We start from the raw sequence: 16,850 nt of genomic DNA on the forward strand, positions 1-16,850 counted from the left end.
CTATCACATTCCTTCTCTCCATAGCTTGTAAATTAGGAATGGATAAACATGCAGACAGCTTACAGGGATGTTATTTTTTCCTCACATAGAGAACTTTTGGGCACTCTTAACTGGTTTACTGAAAAATGTCCCCAAAACTTTATTTTTGGCTTTGTCAGGCATAAGAGACTTTCTCTTCCCACCTCCACCCTCTTTCTCTCCCCTCATTTTTTTAGAAAATGTTTAGAAAAGCAAGAGGATCATATAGTCAGAATATCATTATAAAGCACATTTCTACTAAAATTAGTAAGTGGTAATCTCATAGTCTTAAAAAGTCCCTGCCTTGTCCTCTGTGTTGAATTTATTGCTGGAAATTAATTAAGCTATAGGGGAGCTTTTAATTATGTCATAGTTCACAGGCCTTCTGGGGACAAGGGACTGAGTTTGGCTACTTGAGGAGTATAATGGTTAATGGTACCGAGTGTTTTGATGAGTATGATTTGAATAAAGATAATGAATAATAAAAGAACCCTGTAAATACTTGCTGACTGATGTATTTACTGATTCAGTGAAGAATCTTAGTTCGTTGCTTAATTTCCCTGCTTCCCTATGTCTCCACCAGATGGCAGAAGAAGGGCCAGGTGCTTTGAGCTACAGATATTTTTGATTCTTACATACTAAATGTAGGATGGTATTAAAGGTAGGAAACAAATACTGAAATATATGCTATGATTTTATTTTTATTGTACTTCCTACATGGAAATATCTTGAAATAGAGAAAGGATTGTGGAGAACTTAGGTCCTTGGTTGGAGGTTAAAAGTTAAGCTTGGGACTACAGAACAAGGGATGTATTAATACTCTTTCTGGTATCCCTATGAACTAGGAAAGGAGGATGGGAAAATTATTCAATGGTTTTTCCTCATCCTCCTTTCCTATTTGAAAATGTAAGTAGGAAAGACATATGAAAATGAGATACACTCTTTTACCCAGTGCTGCAACAACTCTAGAGCTAAAAGGAATTACATTCTCTACTCCTATTTGGGACACTTTTGAGGATAAACTCTTAAAATTCATTTCAGAGGATAGGTAAAGTTATAAGGAAATAAAAAGGGTTAGTCAGGGACCAAAGGGCCATCAGCCAACAAAAATAAGAGTTTGAATTCTTACAGCCAGTAAATGTTTAACATCCAGGCACAGTCAAGTGTTGCCCAAGTTTATTTGCAAAGTTCTTAAACAAACTGGGAAAAATATTTTATTATTCCTATACAAATGGATTTAAAGGGGAAATTTGAATAAAGATGTGTTTCAGTTGGAAAACAACTTCCATTCAATTTCATTCTCATTGGTTTATCTCATCCACATCTAAAAACCAAAGCATTTTTCATCATTTACACAGTCTGTCTTTTGGGATAAGTGGCCATCAGATTACAGTTTAGATGGAAATGGAATGAACTGAAAGAGATTGTTTTGAGAGTATTCTTTTTAGGTAGTAACCTGCATACTAGAAATGGAAAATTAACTTTAAGACAGTGGTTCTGATATTTTTAAAATCCATATTTGAGAACAATATTTTAAGAAGCACAGACATATTTGCAATATTTTATTGCACAGCCACTGTTTTCTGAGGTTTTGACTTTAACCTTTTCTAGTCTCCATGGCAACAAGAACACAAATACAACATCCATACCCAGAGCTGTATCTATGAGGAAGAATTTCCAACTGTATATGTAGTATGTACATTTGGCCTAAGCATTTCAAAGAGAATTTAATGTAATTTTAAACTTAGCAAATTGTCTGAGTGAGTCATAAATTGGAAATAGTGTGTATGGCTAGGAAAATGTACTCTCATAACTGACCAAGGGAAAATAGTGTTGGATTCATCTTCTCTCCAGAAACTCCATCTTGCCTTCGCACATCTCCCTTCCTGAGGTTAAGAATCTCATGGAAAACCTGAAGAAAATCATTCTATGACTTCATTTTTCTTCTTTTTAAAATACAAGATTAAAATAAGTGATTTATTTTTAAGCAAGCATGAACCTGTAATCTGAGACAGTAGCCTTGCAAAAACATTTCCAATTACTGGCTGTAAATTGCTTTCTTAATAACCCTTCTAAATGTTTACTTGACCTTCTGAGAGGAGAAAGCAGGCATTGAAATTCCATCCCTGTGTTCTCTGACGACTGGCTAGGGTGCTTCTTACACAGAATCCCATGAAAGCAGGGAGGGTGATTGATTGTACAATGGAGTAAATTCCATCCTGGACTTTGAATAACACCTCTGGAGGAGCCAAAAAGGGATCCTGTTCTGGTTTCGGTAAGAATAACTCCAACGGTGAGATGCATGGGAATCAGGAGATCTCTTGGGCAGGGATGAAGAGCCACAGAAGAGAAGCAGGAAAGTGTGACTACCAGAGACACAAAGAGAAGCTTCTGCAGGGAGCCTCACACAAATATTTACTAAATGCTCTTTGATTGGATCGAATGATGGAAGTGTGGAGGCCATGTCAGGCAGTCTCAGCACCCTAGCCCAGGAATGCCTTTGGCAATCTAAATCTCGGGTTACTTGGAGACACCTGACTGTTGGAAGGAGTGGAGGGGTGCTGTGCCCTTGGCTCTGCATGAAAGGGCAGCAGCAGGTCCTGCTCCAGCCGCTCCTCCATGGGAAGCCCATATTGAGCCTTGTGGAAAGCTGTCTGGGGTGTACTCTGTGACTCTATGGGAGGTGCTGCAGCTCAACCCTCAGTTTTCTGATGTCTAAAATGAGGATGAAAATAAATTTTAAGTAATAACATTTATGTACAAAATCTAACTCATAGCATTGCTTGATGTTAAAGAAAAAATTTCAACAGCTCTTGTGAAAATGTTAGGTCCTTTTCAGCAGAACATTCTTCTGCTAACATCCATCAAGGAGGCAGCATAGCTGAGTGGAAAGAATGCTGGCCTGAGAATGAGGCCAAGGAGCAAATGCAAGTCCCAGCAGGGTGGGAACTAGCTGTGAGACCTGACAAAGCCTTGCAGCCTCTCTGGAGTTCAGTTTTCTCTTTGGAAAAAGTAATATACTGACCTAGAACCTCTTCTGTCTAAGATTTTATTATTCCAGAAACAATTAAGAACCTAGTGTCCCTGAGAAGGTCAGTTTTACTCCTGACTTCCTCAAGTAACCCTCCAGACATCTTGAAAAAGAGAAGAGGCATTTATATTCAGATTTTCCAGTTGGACTTGAGAAATCAGAATAAAAGACAATGCATTTTGCTTGTCCAGAAACATGGCCTTGGAGTGGGAAGGAGAAGAAGGCAATTGCTACATAGCAGAGTCCCACTCCATCTCTGCTCCTGACCTGCCCTGGCCACACACACACATTTCCAGATGAGCCATCTGGGATGGCCATCTGCAAAAAGGGGCCTGGGGATGGGGGTGGAGGAGGAACAGGAAAGTCTTTTCTGGGGCCAAGCTAAATAGAATGTAGTTGGTATTGAATGGAGAAGAATACTCACTACTATTGTTTGTTCAAGTTCAACTTTCAAGACTTTCAAAACTTTTTCAAAAAGTATGTGTGTATACACAGCACACAAATATACATATACAGATCATATCCTACATAAGAATCCTAGAAAAAGCCTTATGTTTTCTCCAGTGGTCTACTTCTACTCTTACTCCCTTTCTTCATCTTCCTCTGCCTTTCACAATAAGTACAACTTGGTGAAATACAGACTAAGACTTGAAATACAGACTAAGACTTAGCAGAATTCTCTTCTAGATATTCTCCTTGGTCTGAATACTCCCCTTGTTCTGCCCTTTGTCCTAGTGCTCTCACCAAACAAAAAATAAGGACAGGACTTGAGAATTCTAACTAGTTTGTGCAATTGGAAATGCCCACACTTTTTCCATTTGCTTCTGTTTCCTCAGCAGATTTTTCTTTTGAGGAGAAAAGAGCATTTCAAAAGATCAAAATTAAGCCACATTGAAGGATCAAAAAAGGGCGGTGGCTCTGGGAAAGTATTAAAATGGAATAACACTGTAGATACATAAAATTGTTTGTAACATTTATGAAATTCCCCAAGCACTTCAAATCTAAGTTTAAAGTCCAATCTTCTCCTTATGTTCTTCTTTCTTTGGCACAGAGTACAAAAGAGCAAATATATTTTTAACTCTTTGATGGTAGAATAAAATCTGGTTTCATTGCTGGAGCTCATTGCTGAAAGATGAGCACTATTTTGGCATAAAACAGAGAAGTTATATCTATGTATATATAGATAGAATGATATCTATTATGTAGAATTATATAAATAGATATAGATACAAATCACATTTAGAGAGCATCCCTCTTTGCCTTCACCAGAATATTCTCTAATTACTCACACAAAGATTTTAGCACCATCAATCTATTTGCCAATTCTGTCTATAATTTCAACAGCAGTTTCAGTTCTTCTCCTAGAAACTGTTGTGAAATGATATGTGATGGATGTTAATTCTCATCCCAAAGGGATATCACTCCTCAGCCCAGACAGACAGGACTGGACACTTTTGGGAGATCTGGTTCAGAATATACAGGCACCAACACACACACATACACACTCTCACATGCTCACACACACATTCTCACATACACGCATTCACACACTCACATACACTCACATGCACACACCTTAACATACTTACACACACACACACACAAAACCACTTTAGCAGCAACAACAAAAATAACTCCCTTCTCCTCAGTCCTCATCTTGAGCTTTTCTTCCTGATTTTACACAAATACATTAAATGTATAGGAATGGGATAACATTTCCTCTCTTGGCCACACATATATAAGACAGCCCTTGACAGTTATTGGCAACTGTGAATGTTCATCATAGTCTCCTAACCCTGAAAAAAAGAGACCAATAGATTAATATGAACTAGTCAGTACAGAAAAGGGTATGGAGACTGTCATGATCAAAACCGTGTGAGTGAGGAGAGCATGGAGAGGAAAGAAGGTGCAAGAAAGCCTTCACTGTATATCGTGGAGTCCGCTGGTGGGGACCCAAATACTGGCTCCTTCATTTAATGCTTGTTTTCTATGCTTGATCTAGTTACCTAATCTCTATGATCCTTAGGTTATCCACCGGTAAAAAGAATAAAATACCTACATTATTGGATTGTTTAGGAGATTAAGTTAAATTATAAGTATAAAGCATACAATGCTTTACAGATAATGGTTATTTTCATTGATTTATAATTTCCCAAGAATAACAACTGTGCCAATGGAAAAAATTTAAAACATTTCTTGGAGGAATGATAACCAAATAAATTTCATATTCTAAGGAAATAATTGAACATCTGAAGGAACTATCTGTAAAACAATGTTTAATATCAAATGGAGAAACAAAAAGTAAATGGCAGGTTTATCCTACAAAGGACACCCTTAAGAGAAATATACTATGCTAACAGTAACCATAAGAGAGCTGGAATACCTATACTAACTAACATCAGACAAAATAGACTTCAAGACAAGGAATATTCTTAGAGAAGAAGAGGGCCATTCAGTAATGATAAAAGGGAAGAAGGAGCACATACATGTAATGCTCCTCACAACACAGCCCCAAACACATGGGGCAAAAACTGACAAGCTGATAGTAGAAATAGACAAATCAACAATTAGAGCGGGAGATTTAAATACTCCTCTCTCAGTAATTGATAGAACTAGAAAGAAAATCAGTTAGGAAGATTTGAATAATACCACCCAACTTGGCCTCATTGGCATATGTAAAGCTCTCTACCACCAGCAGCAGAATGCACATTCTTTTCAGTTGCCTATGGGAAACGTCCCAGTATAGGTTTTATTGTAAGTACATGAGACAAATAACAATAAATCCAATATACTGAAATCATACAAAGTATATTCTCTGCTTACATTGGAACTAAATCAGAAATCAGTAGCAAAAATAAATCTGGGAAATTCTCAAATATTTGGAAATTAAACATCCCATTTCTAAATAAACCATGCATCAAAAAAGAAACCACAAGAAAAATTAGAAAATATTGTGAACTAATTAAAAAAATGAGAACAAACTATATCAAAATTTTTGGGACACAGCCAAAGTAGTACTTAGAATGAAACTTATAGTTATAAATACTCATATTGAACAAGAAGAAAGATCTAAAATGAATAATCTAAGTTTCTACAATAAGAAGCAAGGAAAAGAAGAGCAAATTAAATCCAAAAGGAATAAAAGAAAGGAAATAATAGTAATCTGAATGGAAATAAAATAGAAAACAGCAAAATAATAGAGAATTTCAATTACATTAAATTTTGGTTCTTTGAAAACATCAACAGAATTGTTAAGCCTTTACCAGGGCTGCCCAGGAAGATGGAAGTAGACAGAAATTACCAAAAGCAGGAATGAAAGGGACACATTAACACAGATCATAAAAAATCAAAATAGTTATAAGAGAATATTATAAAAACAACTTTAACAAATTAGAAAATTTAAATAAAATTAATTGACATTAATGGACAAATTCCTAGAAAGACACAAGTTACTAAAACTGACGTACAGAGAAATAATAAATCTGAATAGATCTATAGCAAGCAAAGAAAACTGAATTAGTATATAAAACTTGTTCTAACAGAAAAGCTGAGACCAAATGACTTTACTGGTAAAATCTACCAAGCATTTAAGGAAAATATCACACCAGTTCTACACAAACTCAGAAAACCAAGGAGAGAATACTTTTCTACTTATTTAATGATGTCAGTATTATTCTGCTATCAAAGCAAGGCAGGAATCACAAGAAAAGTAAATAAATAAAACTATCTTATTTATAGAATAATAAATTACTATAAAGCAATAACCTTCATGAGTATAGATACAAAAATCCTTAGCAAAACATCAGCAAATCAAATTCATCAGTGTATGAAAAGGATTACAAATGATGAAGAAGTGGAATTTTCAAGGGTAGGGTTCAAATATCAATGTAATACACAATTAAGAGAAAAAGGGGCAAAAAAACAGTACAAACATCTCAATAGATGGAAAAAACTGAGAAAAATCCAACACTCATTTTTGTTAAAAATTTCCAACAAACTAGGAAGAAAAGAGAACCTCCTTAACTTAATAAAGGGTATCTATAAAAGCCCACAGTTGATATCATATTTAGTGATTAAAGACTAAATTCTTCCTCCTTTGGATTAGGGAATTCTTTGTACTGGAGGATCTAGCCAGTGAAGTAAGACAAGAAAAAGAAACTAAAGGCATATAGATTAGAAAGAAAGAAGTAATATCTTTTATTCACAGATGAAATGATCTTGTGTGTAGAAAATACTAAAGAATCTAGAAAAAGACAGAACTATTAATAAAGCTTATCAAAGTCACAAGAAACCAGGTGAATAAACAAACACCAGTGTATTCTTATATACTAGCAACAATCTAAAAATGTAATTAATAGAAAATCCCATTCACAACTTCAAAAAAATCAAAATAGAATGATTTTTTTTAAAAGACCTATACATTGAAAATTAGAACATACTGCTGAAAGAAATTAAAGACCTAAACAAGTGAGAAATATATCATGTTCTTGGACATTCCTGACATTGTTAATGTGTCAGTTTTCCCCAAATTGATCTAGAGATTCAAAATAATCTCTACCAAAATTTTAGCTGACTTCTTTGATTAGATGCCATCCAACTGATCCTAAGAAGTATAAGTAAATGCAAAGGATATTGAATAGTCAAAACAATTTTGACTAAGAAGACCGAACTTGAAAAACTTACTCTATCTGATTTCAAATCTCAACACAAAGTAATAGTAGGCAAGACAATGTGATATCAGCATAATGGTAGACATAAAGATCAATGGTGCAGAATAGTCCAGAAATAAGCCCACGTGTGTATGGTCAATTTATTTTCAACAAATGTGCCAGGGTAATTCAATGGGGAAAGATAATCTTTTTAACAAATGGAGCTGAAACAATCGGATGCTCATTTACAAAAAAAAAAAAAAAGAAAGAAAGAAAATTAACTTGAAATTGGCCATAGATTTAAAATAAGAGGTGAAACTACAAGATGCTAGAAGAATACACAGGAGAAAAATCTTTGTGATTTTGGATATGACATCAAAAACACATTCATTCAAAATTTGATAAGTTGGACTTCATCAAAATTAAAAACTTTACATCTTCACAGATACCACTAAGAAAATGAAAAGACAAGATAGAGACTGGGGGAAAATATTGGCAAAACATTATCTGATAAAAGATTTTAAACAGAATAAATAACTTTTACAATTTAATAATAACACAAATAACCCCCTTTAAAAATAAGCAAATTATTTGAGTAGACATTTCTCCAAGGAAGATATACAAATGACTAATTAACACAGAAAAAGATGCTCAATGCCATTAGTCATCAGAAAATGAAAATGAAAACCATGAGATACCACTACACAACCACTAGATTGGTTAAATTCATAAAACCTAAAAATTCCAAGTATTGGTGAGGATGTGGAAGAAGTGGAAACCTCATACATTGTTGGTAGGAGTAAAATGGCACAGCCACTTTGGGAAACAGGGTGATAGCTTTTTATAAACTTGCCAAACAGCCCAACAATTCCACTCCTAGATATCTACCCAAGAGAAACGAGGACATATGTCCACTCAAAAATCTGTATGTGAATGGTCATAGTAGCATTACTAACAGCCAAAAAAGGTGATGTCCATCAGCTGATGAATGCCTAACAATTGTAGTAAATCCTTACAATGGAACATCACCGCAAGATCTCAGAAGCACCAATACACCATAGCAACAAGCACAACCTAGCACTCAGATCCTGGTTTCTAACACCATTCTCCAATGAAAGGATCCAGGACTCCTTGGAGAAATGGCTGATTCTAGTCCTGAGACAGGAAACAAACAAGAGGAGCCTGGAGCATCTCAGTGTCACAAAGTGTCCCCAAACCAAACCAAATAAACAAAATCCCAGAATGAGAAAGCTATTACAAAGGCGTATAGGGCCAACTGAAATAGCTCCCAATGTCCAGAGCTGAAATAATTAGGGCAGGAAATCAAACAAAGTAATATTGGATTATAATCCAAAATACGAAATAAATATCCTTGAGTCCCTACTGGTAAAAAATAATTGAAAAAAATAAATGGGGTGGAAGATAAATACCTCCCATCCAAAGAATTCTAAGTAATTTATGTAGATACACCACCCTCCAGGAAATAGGCTGCAACCCCCCACTCCATCTTCATCTCCAAAACCAGTCTAGCCATGAGAAAAGCCAGACAAACTCCTAAAGGGACATTGTGCAAAATGCCTGACCAGTACTCCTCAAAACTGTCAGTCATCACAACAAGGAAAGACTGAGAAACTGTCACATGTAAGAGGAGCTTAAGGAGACATGATAAACAAATGCAATGTGGTATCTTGGGTGGGATCCTGGAACAGAAAAAAGACAGTAGGTGAAAAATAAGGAAAACAAATAAATTATAGACTTTTTAAAATAATAGTATTTCAATATTGGCTCTTTAATTGGAACAAATATACCAGACTAATAGAGGATGTAAACAATGGAGGAATATGGGTGTGGGGTTTATGAGAAATCTATCTTCACAAGTTTTCTGTCAATCTAAAACTGTCCTAAAAAATGAAGTTTATTATAAAAGAAGAAAATTATTTCTGCTCTCATAATATTACAAGACTGATCAGAGAAGAATCTATATAGGAAAATCTGGGATTAAATAAACTGATATTACACAGATGAGTTCCAGAAAAATGTGTACCATTTGGTTCTGTGCTGGCTTAGTGTGAACAGATAGCCAGAAAAAGTTTTGAGTCAGTATTATCATTGTTACGTATTTGGTAGAAGTTTCCATTATTGGAAGCTGAAAAAACATGACGTGGAATCCTTGAACAAAACTGAACAGGAAAATACAAACTCTCTTAACTTTGCTTTCTGTATGCAGCTGATGTCTTTGGAACAAATATCTGGATTTTTCTTTTTTAGGACCTACAAGACATTTCTTTTAAGTAATTCTAGCTTCAGTGACTATAGAAAGCTTTCCAGTGGTCAAAGTCCCCTCAATTCATTTGATGCCTTCTAAAAGGAATTTGTGAAGTGGTTTTGTTGTTATTATTTAGAGGAAGAACCAGGCTCAGAGAGGGTAAGTGACCTGCTCCAAATACATTTCTAAAACGTAGTGGAAATGGTACTTGAGCCTAGTCTTGTAAATTAAAACCCAACACCCTTTCTACCACTAAGTGTGTTTTGTGAAAGACTGTCCTGTTCTTTGGTGCATGATAGTAGACCCCAGGCTTCTAGAACCAGATATCACTTGTTGAATGAGATGGGCTTGGGCTTCTTAACGGGCACTGGTACAAACCAACCAGGAAATCCTCTGAGCATCACTAAGTCTCAATTCCAGTTATTTGTTTCTTCCTTCAATCTGTCCCCCAAATGCTTTCACCATCTCTGCTTTTTAGATGAATCAAATCAGACTTTTGTGTCTCTGATTCCTGTTTAACTGGTGAGCAGTCCCTCTGTACCTTAATTGATTCTGCTTTCATACTATAATTTAGCTTTAAAAGCAAAATGTATATATTTTTTGATGTTAACATTTAAGTTCTACTTTCTTGGCAAATTTCAATTATACAGTGCAATGTTACCAACTATTGTCACCATGATTTACATTAGGTCCTCAGACCTTATTCATGGCATAGCTAAAAATTCAGCTTTAAACTTCTCAGTTGACCAGGGACTCACCCTGGCCACTGTCCCTGTTTTGCCCTGGTCCTGACCACGAGTGACACATGACAAAGAGTATTGGACTGTTGGAGATGACCCAAATGCTATTTTACATAGGCCCTCTGTACTATTTTTAAGGTTCACTGAAAAATGAAGTACTTGAGAATTCCATGAGTTATTATGAATAGCTAATTCTACCTCATCTCTCTTCTCAAGGAATGTCTTAATGTGTGTCACTTCTACTGAAGAAGATGAGGAATTGGGTCTTTATTTTCAATTTAAAAGTAATATTTCACTGACCTCTAAAAATACCTATTATTAAAATAGTATAGAGACTAATTCTTTAGCTGAATCAGTCTTTAATAGAAGGGAAGAGAAGCACTGAACATTAGAGGAACAAGCTTTTTTTCAGGGTAGAACTTTAGGTTTTACGGTACCTGATCACTGTTCAGGTGCAAAGGATTGTATTTAGCTCCTGTTGTCATTGGGGCTATTGGCAAAGAGATGCACATTTCACAAGATGGTGTGAAGGGCCTGGGGAAGTGCAGTTAATGACTTTTGAAGTCAGCTTTTTAAATCTATATATGGAATTTCATATTGGGTCACTCTAGTCCATTAAAACTCATCTCATTTACGGTGTCTGAATGCCGACTGCTTCCATTGTGCAATGCTATGTTGACTATTATTCCTTTTGCTAATAATTCTGAATTTGAATCTGTAGTCTCCTAGGGGAAGTGAGAGCTTCATACTTCCAGAGGCTGTGAAGCCAGGAGCTTTGTGCCCACGAGCTGACTGTCAGCCCTCTCTTGCCCTGAGAGGCTGCCAGGTAACCTGGGAAGAGCACATTGGGAGGGATTAAGACATAGAATGAGGGAGCAGGGGGAAGGATCACACTGCAGTGCTAAGTAAGGGCTGCAGACAGAACACTGCTCCAGAGGATATGGAAATAAAGCCACAGATATGGGAAAGGAGGGGTGGAAGTTGGCAGAATGTGTTATGGGGTAGGGAACTCAAAGCAAAATGGTAAGGAAATTACAAGGGACAGGCAGAGAAAGGCAGTGAAAACTAAGATATAAAGTGACACTCAGAAGTCTGGGCAGGCAGAAAATATGAAAATTTTGATAGCAAGTAGCAGGACTTCACTTTCTATGTTGAAGTTCAAAATAAGACTAGTCCCTGACTAGTCCCTGTGGCTAGTTTTACTATAATAAAAAAAAGGGATGGGCCGGCAAGATCAAGGCAAAATTTGGTACAAGAGACAAGGGCCAGAAAGTAGAACTGAGGTTCCTGGGGAAAGTATGGAGGGGAAAATGGGGGCTAGTGTTTCATGGGTATCGAGTCCAATTTGGGATAATGAAAAAGTTCTGGAGGTGGCTAGCAAGGACCACTGTACAACAGTGAATAAACTTACCATGAGAATGGACTATGCAAAAAATGGTTAAAATTGTAAACTTTGTGTTATGTATGTTTTACTATATTTTAAAAAATGTAAATAAATACATAAATAAAGAGACGAAATGGTAGCATTAGGTTTCCAACACAGAAACTCAGGCACCAGGGACAAGGGAGAAGCCCAGGCCTCAGAAGTGGCTCACAGGGCGAAGGCTGGCTCTTGGGGGTAAGACACGAGGGCCTGTGGCAAGGTCAGAGTTGGACCTGGGGCATGTGCGGTGACTCTGGGCAGAGATTCAGGGGATGTGCTGGAGCATCTTGCTGCTGTCTGAGCCTGGGGAATGGCTGAGCTCGAAACTGGGCTTAGGTGGCCTCCGTGACAGAAGGAGCAGCGCGAGGCAGCTGGATCTCGGGCAAGGCTCATCCGTGTTGATCCCCTGCGGTCTCGTTTTTCTCTCCCAGATCTCGTGTTGGGGATGACAGCAAGAAACACCAGCCCTGAGGGGGGAGTTCAGCTCCCATGGACAATAAGCAAAGTGGAAACAGGGTATAGAGTTCCTGATATTTCAGGCCAACACTAACTGGCAGACAATTCTCCCTTTTAAAGAACTCTGTGCCTTTTCACTAATGAATTCATGTCCCCACAGAGCCATAAAGGATGAGAATTTGGTTCAAATGTATACTTAAATTGGATCGCCTTGTAAGAATGCTTTAAAAAATCAAATGCAGCCACCTGTGACCTATTAAGACTCTTAATGTACTCATTGACATGAATACCTGAAGGGTTTCTACAACAGCTGGAACATGGCTCAAAGATCCTTTGTGTCTGCTTTTTAATGTACTTCCACAGTGACTTTGTAAAACTGCAGCCACTACTACCACCGGTGTGACTGAGGTGTTTGACAACTTGAGGCCTCATCTTCCACCACTGATGCAAGTGATTATTCATACTGCTTATTCCTAATGCCTTGAAGATGAAAATCAAACCCCAAATAGGCTACTAATTGAGAGACAAGGCTTAAAAGACTTAGGTAATCAAAACCTGCATGTCCCTGGCCACAACCCTCACAAAATAGCGCTTTTCAAGCTCCACTCTCCTTCACTGTAGCATCATCAGTCCCCTCAAATTCTTCTCATTCAGGTCCCCGCAAGGCTCAAATTCCTTCCTATGGTGCTGCCTAAGGGCTCCATCAATTAACCTTCTTGGCCCTAGTGGGGCCCCCTGTCCAACCTTCCATGGTGCTCCACCTGCCCCTCTGTGCCTTTGGTGACCGTGCAGCCTCCTGGCCCGTGGAGAGGCCGGCTGCTGCGGGTTCCACACCAAGGCTGACGGCAACCAAGGCAGAGGGGCTTGCATCTGGGCCGCTGCAGCTGGCTGCAACAAACCCTGTACCATCCCCAGAACTGCCTTTCTACTCCATCCCACCCCTGCTGCCCTTGAGCTTTTTCCATGTTCTTTTCAGTCAACAAGTGTTTATTGAACATATATTATATGATGAGCACCAAAATAGGCTCCTGGAGAATAGTCATGTGCAAAGAAAGTATCATGAAGCTTACATCCCAGTGCATAAACATGTGAACAAACTAATAAATGGACAACTGTTGACATGAAGTGCTAAGAAGGAAATTGTTGAGATGTTTTGATAAGGAAACAGAGCTAATGGAGCTGTCATAAGGTGGCCTCATTCAGAAAACGACATTTCATTTGAGACCCAAAGAGTTAGAAGGACACAACCCTTCAAGGAGGCAGCTGGAAAATTTTCCAGGCAAATGCCGTAAGGAGCAGGGAGTGTGGTACATCTGACGACCTACAGTAAGCTTGAAGTGAGTGCAGTTAGAGCTGAATGAGAGAGAAGCAGGTCAGGAAGTGGCCTGGAGCAGTAAGAAGTGGTCAAGGTATGTCTGGGTGTGTGGGTTGTACCAGGGTAGCCATTCAAAGCAGAGCAATGAAATAATTTTCTTTACATCTTGCTAAGATCATGTTGATTGTTATGTGGGGAATTAGTAGTCACTTAGCAGTTTAATTAGCAATTAGAGGGGAATAATTGCAAGTAAGGAGAGCAGACAGGAGGTGATTTGCAGGCATGCAGGTGAGAAATGATGGTGGCTCGAAGTAGGACCAGACACTGGAAGTGCTTATAAATAAATGGAAGATGTATTTTGGAATAGGAAGTATTTGCTGATAGATTCAATATGGAGGTGTGGTAAAGGAGAATATCCACTCCAAGTTTCGGGGTTGAGCAACTGTATGGGTGTTGATGTATTTACTAAAATGAGGACAGTGAAAAACAGACTTCAGAAGAGAAATCAAGAGTTTGCAACCTATTCAGTTTGATGTGCTTATGAGTTTTGCTGAAGCAGAACATTAAGTAGGCATTTGCAAATACTCGTTTGTTTATTTAACAAATTTTTTTAAGTCTCTATTGTGCCTAGGAAATGGGCCAGGTTCCAGGGGTAAAGCAGTGAACCAAACAGAGATGATCTTGACCCTATGGAATTTATAAGCAAGTAGAACAGACATTGGACAGGTATTTAAGCATGATGTAGGTACTGATACAGAACTCAAGGGGCTTTGAGAAGTTAGAACAAGGGGAGCTGGCAGTCTTGGTGGCTAGCAAAGGCTTCCAAAAGAAGTGATATTTAAATACAGCTGTGCAATATAAATGAAATTAGCTCAGTAAAGAAGGAGAAGTATAGCAGGCAGAACATGTGCAGAGCATGTGCAGAAGCCTGGAGGCAAGACAGATCAGGTCTTTCCAGGAATGAGTCTTGTAGTACTAATTCTTTCCCCAGAGAGTCTAAACTCTCGTGAAAACTGCCTGCAGTGGGCTGGCCCCATCTGTCCTCCAGACATGCTGTAGTGGACATGGGGTCACCACAGTTTACATTCAGGCCAGGCCTCCTGCTACACTATGTTTGAAAGATCTAAGCTCATTCTTTCAATCAAAAGTTTCTTGAGCTCCTAACTATGGATTTTGGAGCTCTAGATGAACTTCTTGCCTTTAAAAAGAATTTGTCACTTAGTAAAGGAGTAAAAGGATTATATATAAAAATTATGTATAAAAAACTAAGGGGAGATTGAGCAAGCTGTGACTGGCTCTCCTTGGGGTCACAGAGAAGACATCACAGAGGGAGAAGAGGGAAAAGGAAATGGTGGCATTGGAATGAGCACAGGGAAACCATGTGTATAAGAATTACGTGCCTGGGAAATGGTAAGCAATTTGGGAAAACAAACAATTTTTATGAACTTGGTTTGTATGATGAACACCAATAATTTCCTTCTTTTAAGGCATTATCTTCTCTCTTAGCACTTAGAAGATTTCTTTGTATTTAGTAATAGCTGTGATTTTACAACTGCACAGTTTCTCCGAGGAAGCCGAGTATTGAAGGCTAATAAAATGATACATGCTGGTGGTCATATGAGTGAAAGATGGAGGAGACCCCAGGAGTCAAACTGGAGACCACAAAACTTTACTCCCCCTTGCTGCACTTCAGGCGCCTTCCCAGGCAGTCAGGGAATGAATAGGATAGAGATCCTTTCTTTACCAGGAAAGACAAGTCATTCACTTATCAGTCCCTCTGTCCTCGTCCTCACAGAAAGATTCCCAACCCTTGGGTAGCTCTCCACATCCTCTAATCCCCACTGCCACTACTAATACTACAGCATCTGCCCTTTGGAAACTTTCAAACACAGCCTTCCCCTTTAACTGACTGGAAAAATCGATTTGCTTGTGGCTGTTACCTAATTAAAGTGTCATTGCATAAAAACAGGTAACTCAAACCTGCTAGAAAATGAAGACAAGAAGAGAGGAAAAAGTGGCTGTGGGAAAAATCCTAGAAAGAGGAAATTAATTTATGTAAGAAACTATTTCCCAGTGAGCCTCCATATTAATCTCAGCTTTTAGACCATCAGCCTCAGAGACCTCAGCTGGGTGATGATTAGGAACCAAGCCATACTTCTGAAAGGAGTAGAAGATGGAACATTCTTAGGTGATGTGTTTTTCTTTTTTTTTTTAACACAAGAAATGTGGTGCAGTTTCTTAATAGCTTTGAAAAGCAAGAACATTAAACATGAGGGCCGTGTGTCAGGAGCCACAGAAAATGTAGACATAGGCTTTCTTGTTTCTGTTCTGGGAAGAATCTAGTCACCTAGTCACAAAAAAATTAAAACTCTTGGGTTGTCAGGGGTTGAGGGAAGGAAAAGGGATATAGGTGGAGCCCAGGGGATTTTAGGGCAGTGAAACTGTTCTATATGATACTGTAATGGTAGATATGTGTTTTATGCATTTGTCAAAATCCACAGAATGTACAGTGCAAAAATTAAACCATAATGTAAACTATGGAGTTCAGCTAATACTAGTGCATTAATATTGGTTCATCCATAATGAAAATGTACCACACCAATATGAAATGTTAATAGCAGGAGAAACTGGGGAGAGGAGAGTTAGTATATGGGAACTTCTGTACTTTCTGTGCATTCTTTTTCTGTAAACCTAAAACTGCCCTAAGAAATAAAGTCTCTTAATTAAAAAAAAAAAATACTCCAAAAGTGAATTGCTGAATTTGATTTCTTTTACTTTAATATTCTAGGATGTTTATTGAACTTCTACTATTGTGTTAATTCCTATTTTAGGCACTCAGGATTCAACATTAAGTCATTTAGTGAGACAAAATTCCTGCTGTCTTGGAGTATTATTCTGGTCGGGAGACAGATAATAAATACACTCATAAAAACACAAATAATGTCAGGCAGT

General features: G+C 37.9%; 1 long non-coding RNA gene across 1 annotated transcript in view; it reads left to right on the forward strand.

Moving 5' to 3' along the window:
• LOC118969038 (uncharacterized) overlaps positions 1 to 16,595 on the forward strand; it is a 44,691-nt gene extending 28,096 nt beyond the window's left edge. The window contains exons 5-6 of the long non-coding RNA XR_005056923.2: positions 11,426 to 11,530; positions 12,559 to 16,595. This is a non-coding gene — a long non-coding RNA (uncharacterized lncRNA). The remainder of the gene's footprint in view (positions 1 to 11,425; positions 11,531 to 12,558) is intronic.
• The last annotated feature ends 255 nt before the right edge of the window (positions 16,596 to 16,850 follow it).

This window comes from Manis javanica, chromosome 9 (assembly GCF_040802235.1).
Source record: "Manis javanica isolate MJ-LG chromosome 9, MJ_LKY, whole genome shotgun sequence".
In the NCBI taxonomy this organism is placed as follows: Eukaryota; Metazoa; Chordata; class Mammalia; order Pholidota; family Manidae; genus Manis; species Manis javanica.